Here is a 13,846-nt window from a genome sequence, read left to right on the forward strand (position 1 = left end):
TGAAAAGGGAAGAAATCATTCTAAGGCCTAGATCTAAGAATCTTCACAAAATTGACGGCTTATTTTAATTAAGCTTGAAAAATACTTTCTAGGGTGTCTTTTCAGATTTTGTTTGTTTTGTAATTGTTCATTATAATGAAAATAATGTATATTTAAAATTTGGGGTCAAACAAATTGCTCTAACATATTTTTGAAGATTGCATATTTTTACGAATCCAAATAGCTTAAAATTTTAGGCTTTGCGTAATGTTCTCTTCTATATATATATATATATATATATATATATATATATATATATATATATGTACCTAAAAAACGATATGCACCCAAATAAAGGAGAAAAGTGCTGAGAATTTTATGATTCTATCCTAATGGAAACAGGATCAGCCACAATAGTTCACCACTACAGAAACAATGACATCCAAATTGCATATTCGAAATTCCAGATACATAAAATTATTTCCTATAGAGACTGGCGTCTCGATCCGTTAAAACCATGGGTATTAAATACCAAAGGGTTTAAAATTAAAACCTATCATTACTTTGAATATATTAAAGCACGGGATGAAGTGTTCTCCTATCAAAACACAAAGGCCTCTCATAGTTGGTATGTTCAGTACAAATTAACTGACTTTACAGAATTCCCTAACTGGTTTAAAAACCGGTTACTCTTATGGGGATCATACGAATAAATTCTTTCTGAAAAAATAAAAATATCCTAGAGAAAATTCTCTGAATTTAACAAACGATGCTTAAAAAGAAACTACCATCTTTATTTTACGACTTTATACCAAGTCCCTTGGAGCCTTAAATGGACATACCAAATTACTGAATATGACATGGATAGATGGGATTATCTTTCAGTACTTCACAAGCAAATAGCTGTAAAATGGTGGGACAATTAATCCCTACTTCTCAGTCACAAGATAGTCCTAAAATGGGGATAACTGAATACGTCGTAATTATGCAGCAACAAAATCCTAGATTATATAAGGCAGAGCTTAAAAGTAAGCTGTTACTAGCTCTAAAAGAAGATAAAGACGAAAAAGATGACAAAATGTCTACCACAACCAAAGCTAAAGATGAAGAAGAGGATTATAGTCCTCTGAATGGAGACGACTATGAAAGAATTACCTTTTCTCCAAAAATAGAAGCATAAAAAAAGGGGATGGCACGACTCCCAATTACTCAGGACACAAGTCCCATAATAGATGACCGATACTCATCTGTACTATAAACAGGTGGCTGATAGCAAGAATATTACTATTCACCTCTCACCTTTTTACTATGGTACGTCTGTACAATAATTCACCTCTCCAATGTAGTGTCGGTGCGTCCGTGCAATAATTCTACGAATTTCAAAGTCTTATTTCGAAGTTTGGCCTTCTGTCTATATATAGGGAAAGCCTTATTCATAAGTGGCATTATCTGTTAGAGTGTGCTTTGAGAGTGCTTTGAGTGTGCTTTGTGCTTTGAGAGTGCTTTAAGTGTGCTGTGTGCTTTGAGTGTAAAGGTGTGCTTGTATATCCGGTGGTGTATCACATTGTTGTACATCTTACCATGTAAGTTTGTTTGACTTAATTAGATACATTTTATGTTTACTTTGTTATATGCTCTTGCTTTACATTACATATTTATGTTAGTTTATTATCGGTTTTATTTGTGTATATCCTGCTCCATTGTATTTGGTATTAGAGCCAAGTTCTGTATAAATTTACAATTTTGATAGTATAACTAAATCCAAAGTCGTTGTGACTGAAAGATCACTATTAACGGCCAAAAAAGGTCAAGAGAGGTGTAGGGTCTGTTTCTAGTTGACTCGAATAACAGTTATAAAGTCAAAATGACAAATTTTATTAGGATGTTATCAAATAGGACAGCTTCTTCTAACACTCTTCATGTAAACAATAAAGAAGAGGTTATCATTGACAATATCTAAAAACAAATCCAAAATTGGAATATTCCAAAGGTTCCTGTAACAAATGTTTATAAAAGAGTGACTTTTGAGTTCAAAAGCAGTTTTTTAATCAAAACTATGGAAAAAGCTATTTATGTTATGGAAACCCAAGATAGTTTCCAACTTTTATCCTTAAGGTTGATTGAGGAACATAAAAAGAAATATTTTAACTATCTTCATATAGGTCTTGTCCAGATAGCTGTCAAGCTCTTAACCAGAACATGGTTAAATAATTATGTTTTACTTTGCTTAAGGAATAATAGGCACAGAAGATTCACTGATTCTTTACTAGGAATCGTTGAGTCGAGTCTTTGCAATGGCCCTATCTATTTTAATTGTTTCCAACTTTTTTGTGGCATTATCTGATCCTAATTTGTTAAAAGTTTTAACTCCAAATCTAAAAACTCAAGGTTTTGATATGGATTTGGGATCACAAAACTTAACCTTTGTCTATAGGATCTGTTATAAAGTTATGAACACTCTTTGCTCGAATGCTAGGCAAATGGATACAAAAAGTCAAACCATTTTTTTTTAAACAAACATGGATAAATCTAACCTTTTTATATCTAAGGCGATATCCTGGACACAGGTAAAATTACTTGAGGACAGATCTATTCAGTCTGAAGGACAACTCAAGATTCCTGAAAATAGAGAACCTGAACAAATAATTGAATACCCAGATGGACAGATTGAAATACAATTTCCATCATCCAAAAGAACTAGATTAAATACATCCAATCTTCTTAATAGAGTTCTGCCTAGGACTTCAACGTCCTCTGTTTCCCAATCAGATTATGAAAGAGCCCATAATGAAAGAATTATTATAGAAGGGCTTAGGCTTCTAACCAGATCCATCATCCAATGTATAGGGTTAATACTCCTAGTTCTTCCTATACTGAACCAGAAGAACCTATCCCTTCTGACCTTGATTTTAATCTCTTCAGTATCCAATGTCAAGACAAGTTCATTATAGATAAAGAATGGATTAAAAGGATTTTATGTCAGAAGAAAATGATCAAATAACGATTGGTTTTTTCAAGAGCTTAAAGAAGAATTAATGAATTCATAATAAAACATAAAAAAGAAAGTAATTTTTTTTAAGTGGTTAAAATATATTCTTAAAATAAAAGGAATTCAAGTCCTAGAATTTGAGATCAATATGGCTGAAGAATCTTTTCAGACCTTCCCTACCATTAAAGATGAAACAATAGAATCAATTCATCCACCTGAAACTAGTTTGCAGTTAAAAGGAGAAAAACTCGCAGTTAAGGCCTCACCCTTTAAATTAAGACCCAAAGAAACTGATAAGGTTAATGATCAAATCCTTAATCCTACTAAACAATAGCTTTTTAAGAGGGAAGTTGGGCCTGGGCAAGTCCTTGAAACTAAAGAAAATGAAGATGATGCAGTTAATACCCTTATTTATACTATTACTCTCCATTTTGTTGGTAGTACTGCCATTTTAGCAGCATGATCAGAAGATTTATTATCTAATCTTCATTGCCCTACTCTGTCACATTTTAAATGGCACAAAGATGTGTTCTTATCTAGGTTGCTTTTTAGGGAAGATAGTAAATCTGATCATTAGAAAGAAAAATTCATTTCTGGACTCCCTAACCTCTTTGCTGAAAAAGTTAAAACAAGTTTTAAAAATAAGTATAAAGGATTCATTCCTTTTTCCTAATATACCTTAGGAGAATTATCTGCTGAAATTTGTGCTGAAGGTCTAGCCTTATGTACAGACCTTAAACGTAAAAGACAATTAGAAAAACAACGAATGACTGGGAAGAATGAGTTAGGGGATTTTTGTGAACAATTTGGTTATAATTAATAGCTTTATGGGAAACCTTTAAATGCTTCCAAGGTTGTTCAATAGACTCGGAGAAGACGAGCATATCATCAATATAGACTATCATAAACTTAGTTAAATGATTAAATATTTCATTCATAATGTTTTAAAATTCGGATGGTGCGTTTTTTAAACCAAATGGCATAACATTCTATTCATAGTGCCCAAAAGGGACATTAAAAGCTGTTTTATATCTATCTTTTTCAGCTATCTGGATTTGCCAATATCCAGATTTTAGATCAAATTTTAACAAGATACTGGCATTGACACACCTATCAAGAAAATCCCGTTTGTTTGGGATTGGATATCTTATCCATCTTCATGCTTTATTCAAAAGTTTATAATTTATAACTAATCGAGGAGCTCCTCTTTCAATTTCAGAAACCTTTTCAACATAAAAGGTTGAGCAACTCCATAGTGAAAAGCTTTTTCGAATTAGTTTTTTAACAAGTAAATCTTGAATCTCCTTTTTACAGATTTCTAAAAGCCTTTGCATAAGCCTTGCTTTGGTTGGAATTTTTTGCTCATTAAAATCTAGTTCATAAGGGAGTTCTACGATGTGTTGTTTCCTATCCCAAAAGGCATTAGGAATGTCAACGCAAATTTCATTTCAAGGGATGTTTTAAACTTACTAATTTCATGCTGGATTTTTTAAGGTAGTAGTTTTTCTTCAATTATTTTATATTTGATTTCTTCTTTTAAAGAGAACATAAATTTTTCTTTAGTACAAATTTTATTTTTTATATTATTTATCTCATGTATTCTAGGTTTATCAATGAAATCGAATTCTACTTCATGTCCTTCAATATTTGCAGCAATCCCGGTATCATCAATTTTTATTGGGTATAGCATATTTAAAAAAGGTGTTCTAAGAATAACTGGTTGACTTAATCCTTTAACCATAATTAAAAGAAAGGTAAAGTACGTCCCATTATTACAAACAGCGACATCAAAAAGTTTGTAATTAATTAGTATTTTACTACCATCGACGGTATTTGAAACAGACAAAGGCCCGTTGAAAGTTTGCTACCATCACTCAACATTTTGCTTCCATCACTCAGCATTAGAAGTTTGATGGTAGCATTTTGCTACCATCAGAAAGTTGATTCTCTAGGTTGCTTTTTAAGGAAGACAGTAAATCTGATCATTGAAAAGAAAAATTCATTTATGGACTTCCTAACCTCTTTGCTTAAGTTAAAACAAGAGTTAAAAATAAGCATAATGGACTCGTTCCCTTTTCCCAAATTCCTTAGGAGAATTATCTGTTGAAATTTGCGCTGAAGGTCTAGCCTTACGTGCAAACCTTAAATTTAAAAGATAATTAGAAAGGCAACGAATGACTGGGAAGAATGAGTTAGGAGAATATTGTGAACAATTTGGTTATAATACTTTATCATCTTCAAAACCCTCTTTAAAAGATAAAATTAAACATTCTCATAAATCTAGATTTAATCCATCTACGAAAAGGAAAATAAATTTCCTAAACATCCAAGATCGTCCCTTCATGAATCGCCCCTTCAAACACAAAGAGCAAAAGAAACTACCTGCCTGTTATAAGTTTGGGAAGGTAGGACATTACAAAAATAAATATAGAGTGAAGAAAAAGATAAATGCACTTGAAATAGATGATATTAAAAAACAAATTTTTGATATTCTCCTAATAAGAGAAGATACTTCTGATAGTTCTAGTAATTCAGAAGATGAGATACTAATTGAAGAAATTAACGATGAAGAATGTATGTGTTTGTATATCCAGTGGTGTACCACTTTGCTGTACATCTTACCATGCAAGTTCATTTGACTTAATTAGATACGTTTTATGTTTTTACACTAAATCCAAAATAGTTGTGACCCAAATATCACCATTAACGGCCAAGAAAGATTCAAGAGGAGGTGTAAGGATTGTTTCCGGTTGATTCAGATAACAGTTATAAGATAAAAATGGCAAATTTTATCAAGACACTATCAAATAGGACAGCTTCTTCTAACACTCTTCGTGTGAACAATAAAAGAGAGGTTACCATTGATAATATCCACAAACAAACCCAAAATTGGAATATTCTAAAGGTTCCTGTAACAGGTGTTTATAGAAGAGGGACTTTTGAGTTCAAAAGCAACTTTTCAGTCAAAATTATGGAAAAAACAATTTCTGTCATAGAAACCCAAGATAGTTTCCAACTTTATCTAAAAACTCATAGTCAGCCTTTGTCTATAATTCTCAAACGGCATTTGTCTACTTTAAAAGCATTTTCTACTTGAGAAATTTCTTGGTCTGTATAACTTTGATATTTTTGTAGGACCTATAATTTTCCAACAGGGAAATTCCTTTAATAATTCTTAATGCCCCTTCGAACCTGATATATATATATATATATATGGAAAATGCAGAGATTGACCCACTAGCTCATATGAACATATGAGCCCAACGGTTCAAATTGAATCTAGGCTGATCAGATGGTTACGACCTCATTTCGTGTTTGAATTTTTATAATTTTTCCACGAATTAAAATAACTTTAAATTTTAGACGTCCATTATTCTCATCAAGGCACTCCTAGTAAAAATAACTCGCAAAAAATAAATTAACCAAAATACCCCCAAAACATTTCAAGGATATTTTGGTCAATTTATTTTTTACAAATTATTTTTTTGATATTTTATTAGATTCTCTTATATTTTAAGAATACATGTCTAAAATTTCAAATTATTTGGATTTGTAGAAAATAAATAAAAATTCAAATACAAAATAAAATCTTAATCGTCAAGTCGGCCCATATTCAATCTGGGTCGTTGGGAACATATGAACAAATATGTTCATCTGAGCTAGTGGGCTATCATAATATAATGCAACCACACATCTAGAAAACCATGTTTGACCCAAAATTTTGTGCACAATATCTTCATCTCAATAATCAATTCCAAAAAAGTAAAGTTCAATTTTAAACCTAGATTTGGGCAAAATGAGTTCCCTCCAATAACAAATTTAGACCATTTATTTAGTGAATTTCAAGATTTTAGCTTTTACAAATGTAAAATCATTTTGCTTTCTTTTTTAACAATGTTCATCTAATGATAATAAAGCCATCTAGAAAATTTGGAAAAGAAAAAATCCTTCTAGGGCCTAGATCTAAGCACTTTATTAAAATGGACAGCCTATGTTAATTGGGCTAAAAAAATACCTTTGATGTTGTGTTTTCAAATTTTTCTTTTTTGTGATTGTTCATTAAAATGAAAAGAATATATATTTTAAATTTTGGATCAAATAAATGGCCCAAACATGGTTTTTGAAGATTGTTGCATCATATTACTATAAAACCGTTGCATGAAATCATTGCCCAGATGGGATTAGCCCACTAGCTCATATGAACATATGAGCCCAACGTCTCTAATTGATTCTGGGCCAATCTGACGATCACGAATGTTCACTAGTATTTAAATTTTACTTTTTTTTTTTTACAAATTCAAATCATATGAAATTTTAGGCGTGTGTTCATAAAAAATAGGTGAATCTTCGAAAAATATAAAAAAAATATTTACATGATACAAATTAACGAAAATACCTTAAAAAAGTTTTGGGGGTATTTTGGTCATTTTGTTTTACGAATAAATTTTTTATATTTTTATTAGGTGTGCCTTGATGAGAAGAATATACATCTAAAATTTCAAGTAATTTGGATCTGTAAAATTAAAATAAAATTCAAATACTACCAGACATCCGTGATCGTCAGATCGGCCCAGATTCAATCACGACCGTTGGGCTCATATGTTCATATGAGTTAGTTGGCTTATCCCATCTTTTCTCATATATATATATATTAACCGTTAGTTGTGAATGCGACAAGAGCACTCACCAGCAGATATAGTGATCATGTCATCATATTTGTAGTCTCCAATGAAACCATATACCCATGCATAGAGATTGTAATCTCCAATCCCAACACTATTAACGGTGAAATAACCTTCAGAATCAGTTTTGGTCCAGAATTGATATCCCTGAAAGAAGTGTAAGACACAGTATTAAGTACTCCCCATGCAGCCATGTTTCACATCCCAAGCTCCCAACCCCCGTGTTTACAAGAGACCCCATTCTTGGGTGTGTGTTGCCTATAGTTATATCTACACATATGGAGAGAGAGAGGGAGACCTTGCATTCTCTTTGCCACGAGCCAGCATCTCCAGGCAAAGCCAGCCCAACATAAGCAGCTCCGCAATCATGTCGTTGCTGCTGACAAATCTGAGGATTAAAGAAGCTAAAGGGTGTTTTATTTGAAAAAACAGTTTCAAAGGATAAAATTATAGTCTAGATTTCTTAGTAACTATATAAAAGCTAAAAGTACTGAATTCTCCCACCAAACCACCCGATAAACTCACTTGCTTAGGAAAAATAGTTTAAAAGAATATAATTATAGTCTAGATTTCATAGTAACTATAGAAAAGCTAAAACTATTGAATTCTCCGACAAACCCACCTAGTAAAGTCACTTGCTTATCAAAAATCAGCGATCCAAGTATAACCCAAGCTCCATAATTCTCATTAGTTAATTGCAGAAAAGCTACAAGTACTGAAGTCTCAAAACTAACAAAAGTAAACCCACATGCCTATCCAATCCTAGCACTTAAAGAATAATAATAGTCCAACTCAGGAATTGTGGAGAATCAATCATAAAGATTCCGACACTACTAAATTAATAATTAGCATTACCCAACTATAGAGCTTCTGAGAAATTTTAGTATGGAATCCATAAGCAATAAATTCTCAATCAAGGGAATAAGTTATGTCAACTTTCCTGTCTCGAACGAGTAATCGGCCACTAAGTGAACCTCTCTCTTCTTTAGTGGGGTAGTCCACTGAAGCTGGAAAACTATAAGGCCAACTCTGAACTTCAGCCATCATCTACAAAAGGAGAAGATGCTTCATTTCATAGATTTTATTAATATAATTATCCATTAAAAAGCTTTATATAGAAAAAAACCTGTTCTTTTGCTTCTTTCCATAGCACACTACAATCTAATCCTGTTAAAGCTGAATTGAGATATATGAATACAGGTCCAAGAACCTTCTTCCATGGCTCCCCATTTCGAAACTTGGGCACGAGATCGTCTCCAGCGTAGTGAGCATTTTGAAATATCTGTTAAATTTGGTAAAACCAACAAATCAGAGATTTGAAATAGTAAGTAAAATAGCAATTAAGAGGGAGGGAGAAGATGCAATCACTTAATGAATGTGAACTATAGAGATGGTTTACGTGAATTGGAGGACGAGTTGCCATTATAAGGTAACAAAGAGAGAAGGTCTCTCCTCAAGATGCAAAGGCATCCCAAATCTGCTTATTCACTTCAAACTACAAAAGAGGTTTAAATGTTTCGTGCCCACCCAACAAAAGTGCCATAGATTGCAACAGAAAGGTTGGAGCAATTTACACCATCTGTTTTATTTAGATGTTGTAGATTTAGCATTATTTTTCAAGATATTTTGTTTTTACATAATTCGAAAATATCTCTATACTGTCCAACTAAAATGGAAGGTATAGATCATCGCAACCCTATTCATACAAGTAAAGCATGAAAGAAAGACATCTGTGATCTTTTATACATATATATATATATATATATATATATATATATATATATATATTATATCACCTATTTCCTTATGGAAAAAGATCACTTATAGGTAGTCTTATTACTGATAGTGGAAATAAAGATTAGAGCAAATTTTCAAGCTGAAAAACAAGGCAAAATAGACATCTTCAACAAGCCACTTGAAAAAAACCAAGTTAAGTGAATAAATTACAATCCTTTAAATAACAATTACAATCATTTCTAGCCTTGTATAACCATTATAAATAAACTCAAATACCAACCCCTTATGGGGAAATTACATATAAAGCAAGATTAGCTTATGAATTACACTTTCATAACACAAATTACATAAACTATGTCTCAAAGCTTAAATACATCATACAACTAATCTAAAAAAAGTTCTAATGAATAAAATCAACCAAATAGGGAATAAAAATGCCAAATTAAAATAGAGAAATCATGTTTCGAACCCCTTTTGCTGGGCCCCTATAAAGACTTAATTTTATCCTTTCGAAGTGTACAAAAGTGGTTCAATCTCACAAGAGTATCTAATCCAAATGGGAAGTAATTATACACCTTAAAATCACTTCTTAAGATCTCAATACAATGGTATTATCATCCAAAACAGAATGCAAAATTTTTTAATCGAATCGGATAAAGAACAAGAGAGTTATGATCAAACTACACACAGTGGTCCCTCGGAGCACTAAAGCAATCTTGTATAGAAAGATTATGAACCCCCATAAGTACAAACGTGATGAAAAGTTTTGGAAATAGAAATTATTTAATGGGTTTGAAGCAAAGCAATCAATAGATACTATGCTTGATCATGGATTCTCATGCATATAGGCTATAACTTATGAAGGACCACACTATGAATAAGCATGATGAAAAACATGATCAAATGGGGATTCTAAGATCAATGAAACTTTTTTAAATTCAAAACTCCAGCAACTATAGATGCCAAGAATGTGATCTTATGATAAAAGAAAATTCAATGGAGTTACCTTGATAAATGCACACCATGGACTTAAGCATAAGATAGGATGACCACCATCAAGATTACCATTAATGAAACTCTAAAAGCTCTCTCTTCAATTTTCTCTTATAAAACCTTAGAAGAAGGAGGGGAAATTTTTTTTTCCAAAATGGTTCAAGAGTTGAGATACTTAGGGTTTGAGACCTCATGATGTGCTTTTATAACATGGGTGTAACCTTAAACTCAATCATCACCCTTGATGCACAAATTCAAAGGCACATGAGAGGCTAATGTACCTAGCCACCCATCTCCATTTTGTTCTTGGCCCACTTTTTTTTTCCAATTGTATCCAACATGGCCTTACAAAAGTACCTTTAGTTTTTTTAATAATGTATTAGAGTAGAAAATCACAAAGGTTAAGGGGCAAAGAAGAAATTGGTAAAGCTCACACATGGAGATATTCTACTTTATCAAAGCCAATCACTATGTAGATCTAAAATTTCAATCCAGTCAATTTAAAGATAATGTCCCCTTAACACATGTGTATGAAGATATTTTTCAACTCAAATTTGAAAATGAATTTTCTCTTTAATATCAAATAAATAAAATTAATTAAGCTCCACACATGTTGTGGATGACCCATGTGTGAGTTAATTAAGACAAGTGATAAAAATAGGGCCTTAAGTTATAACATTATACAACAAAATATAATAATATATGACAAGACACTATCACAGAACCCTTTATAAAACAAGAAACCAATTGCTAATTTGGTCCCCCGCCTAGTGTTCCGCATCCAGCTAGGTGGTGATCTTAGAACAAGGTGTGGAGTGCCACATGGCAGCCCTATGGCCACTCGAATGCCACATGGCACTTCCAAGTCAGGATTAAAGTGGAATTTTAGTCAAATAATTTGAAAAACATCATTTTTTTGGCAAATAAAATTCTGAAAATTTCTCTAAAATTTGTAATAAATATTTAAAGTATTTTTGAGCAATTATTAGGTTTTCCTCATCATTATAAAATCGGACAAAAAATATAGTGAGATCTCAGGCTAATAACTACAAGTATCGGAGTACGCTATTGGGCTAGTCCCGAATGATGTTCCGCCGAGTCTCAGATAGACCCAATAGACCTATGTTCCACAATCTAAAGCAGAGATACATAATTGGCCATATCAAAGCCGCTGAACCAGAACTTCTGATCATTCAGCTCTCAATGGATTATAGATGTACCCCTTATGGGAAATGATCTAACTCAATTATAGGGGTCCTCTCAAAGTACATGTGCATTGGCTCTTCCAAACTCGGATAATGCATTTGGAAGAGTGGCTTCCCCGTACGAAATAAAAATGCACATACCATGTTATGGTTTCGTGTCAGAATACAGACTTATGTCCCATAAGTCGTGACCATTTCGTACAGGACGAATACTCAATAAGTATTCGAGTTCTATTTTTCTCGTTTGGATTCTCCAAGCCCTGGTCGATCGCAGCTAAACATGAGGCTAACCTATAAAATCTTGACTAGGAGGTGACCTTTACACCTCATTGAGAAATTGTTTTCTCAATACGTGAACTCTCGTTGTTTCATGCATACTTGGGGTAAAAGAATCTGGGCTCTATTTCGCTAGACGCCAAGATTTCAATATCTCAATTACTCCAACTGAATGAGAGACTACTGGAATTTAGGCCTTGATAGGCCGTATTTCCAATATTCTCCCACTTGGCCTTTTTAGGCATGAATTCGTATATCTCTCTCTCATTATCATTCACCATAAATCAAAGCATGCATCCATGGATTTATCATTCACAAAGCAATAGACAAAGTAATAACAACTATATCAACTTCCTTAAACCCATCCCATGCACATGCCTCACAAAATCATTTGCCCCCAAGCCTTTGTTTAATGGATCTATATGCATAGCCTCAAATGAAATGTAACCAACTTTTACTTCATCAGCTACTATCTCTTCTCTTACTCTATGATATTGAGCTTTAATGTGGCTTGACTTGCTATGGAACCTTGGTTCAACTACCACTGCTATTACAGTTTGATTGTCACACATGATTCTAATAGTTCCATGTTTAAGAGGGTTGAAGTTAAGATGATTCAAGAACTTCTTAATCGAAATGGCTTCTAAAGTTGCGGAATTTAATAAAGAAATAGATAGTCCCAAGTTGATCTCAAATCATCTAGGTCTCCTTGATAGTGGGAATCTGTGTATCTTAAACTTTAAGCTCACTCACATTGCCATAGGTTAATCGATAATCAAATGTTTCTTGCAAATACCTCATGAATCTTTTCATGGCTTTCCAATGTTCTAATCTACGATCACTTTGGAATAGACCAATCAAGCCTTAAGCAAAAGCTAGATCGGGTCTAGTTCCTATGGTTAAATACATTAGTGATCCTATGGCACTCTGATACAGCATCTTTGCCATCTCATTTCTCTCAAGATGATTGTTTGGTTTCATATTGATATTTAATTATCATCTCCTTTCCACAGGTGTATCTATAGGCTTGGATTCACTCATACCAAATCTCTTAAGAACTTTCTTGCAATATGTAGATTGAGATAATTGAATAGTGTGGGCTGCTCTATCTCGTATTATATGAATCCCTAACACATACGAAGCCTCTCCCATATCTTTCATATCAAAATTACTTGATACCATTGCCTTTGTGTACCTTATATGATCTAGGGTGCTACTAGCTATTAGAATGTCATCCACATATAAAGTCATGAAAGTAATGCTAGTTCCACTGGCCTTATGGTATACACAATGGTCATCCTCATTTGGTTTGAATCCATATCTAATTAGGGTTTGATGGAACTTGAGGAACCATCTTCTTGAACTTCTTTGGGACCATAAAGTGATTTGTTGAGTTTGTACAAGGACTTTTCCTTTCCATTCACAATAATACCCTTGGGTTGGTTCAAGTATATATCCTCTTCTAGGTCACCTTTTAAGAAGACGGTTTTCACATCCATTTGATGCAATTTTAGGTCAAGGTAGGCTGCTATGGATATGATCATCCTAATTGAAGGCATTTTGGCAACAGGTGAATAAGTGTCAAAATAATATATCCCTTCCTTTTGAGTAAAACCTTTTGCTACAAGTTTTGCCTTGTATTTTTCAATACGCCCTTTGGAGTTAAGTTTCTTTTTTAATATCTACTTACATCTAATGGATCTAAGGTTGGGTGGTAATCTGATTAACTCCCATACATGGTTCAATTTATCTTATCTTGCATGGCTTCCTTTCATAACTTATGATCCAGACAAGACATAACATGTAGGTAAGAATAAGGTTCATCATTGGGCTCTTCACTAATTCTCTCAGTCCTTCCCAAGGTAAGTGAAAAAGGTAGGTGGTCTCCTTATTCTCTCACTTCGCCTTCGTGGGATGGTTTCAATTTCTTTGTTAGGCTGAAGCTCATGGAAGTCTACTATCTTTTGGGTTGATTCTCTCTCAAG

At 33.1% G+C, this 13,846-nt stretch overlaps 1 pseudogene across 1 annotated transcript in view; it reads right to left on the reverse strand.

Annotated features, from left to right (window-relative positions):
• LOC18446397 (uncharacterized) overlaps positions 1-13,846 on the reverse strand; it is a 54,761-nt pseudogene that overhangs the window by 6,195 nt on the left and 34,720 nt on the right. The window contains exons 8-12 of the transcript XR_016048180.1: positions 8,777-8,932; positions 8,566-8,697; positions 7,949-8,104; positions 7,656-7,797; positions 3,647-3,701 (exon numbers count right to left, since the gene is read on the reverse strand). The product of XR_016048180.1 is annotated as an uncharacterized LOC18446397 (transcript). The remainder of the gene's footprint in view (positions 1-3,646; positions 3,702-7,655; positions 7,798-7,948; positions 8,105-8,565; positions 8,698-8,776; positions 8,933-13,846) is intronic.

Source organism: Amborella trichopoda, chromosome 13 (genome assembly GCF_054954075.1).
Source record: "Amborella trichopoda isolate Santa Cruz 75 chromosome 13, AtrichopodaSantaCruz75HAP2 v2.0, whole genome shotgun sequence".
Taxonomy (NCBI): domain Eukaryota; kingdom Viridiplantae; phylum Streptophyta; class Magnoliopsida; order Amborellales; family Amborellaceae; genus Amborella; species Amborella trichopoda.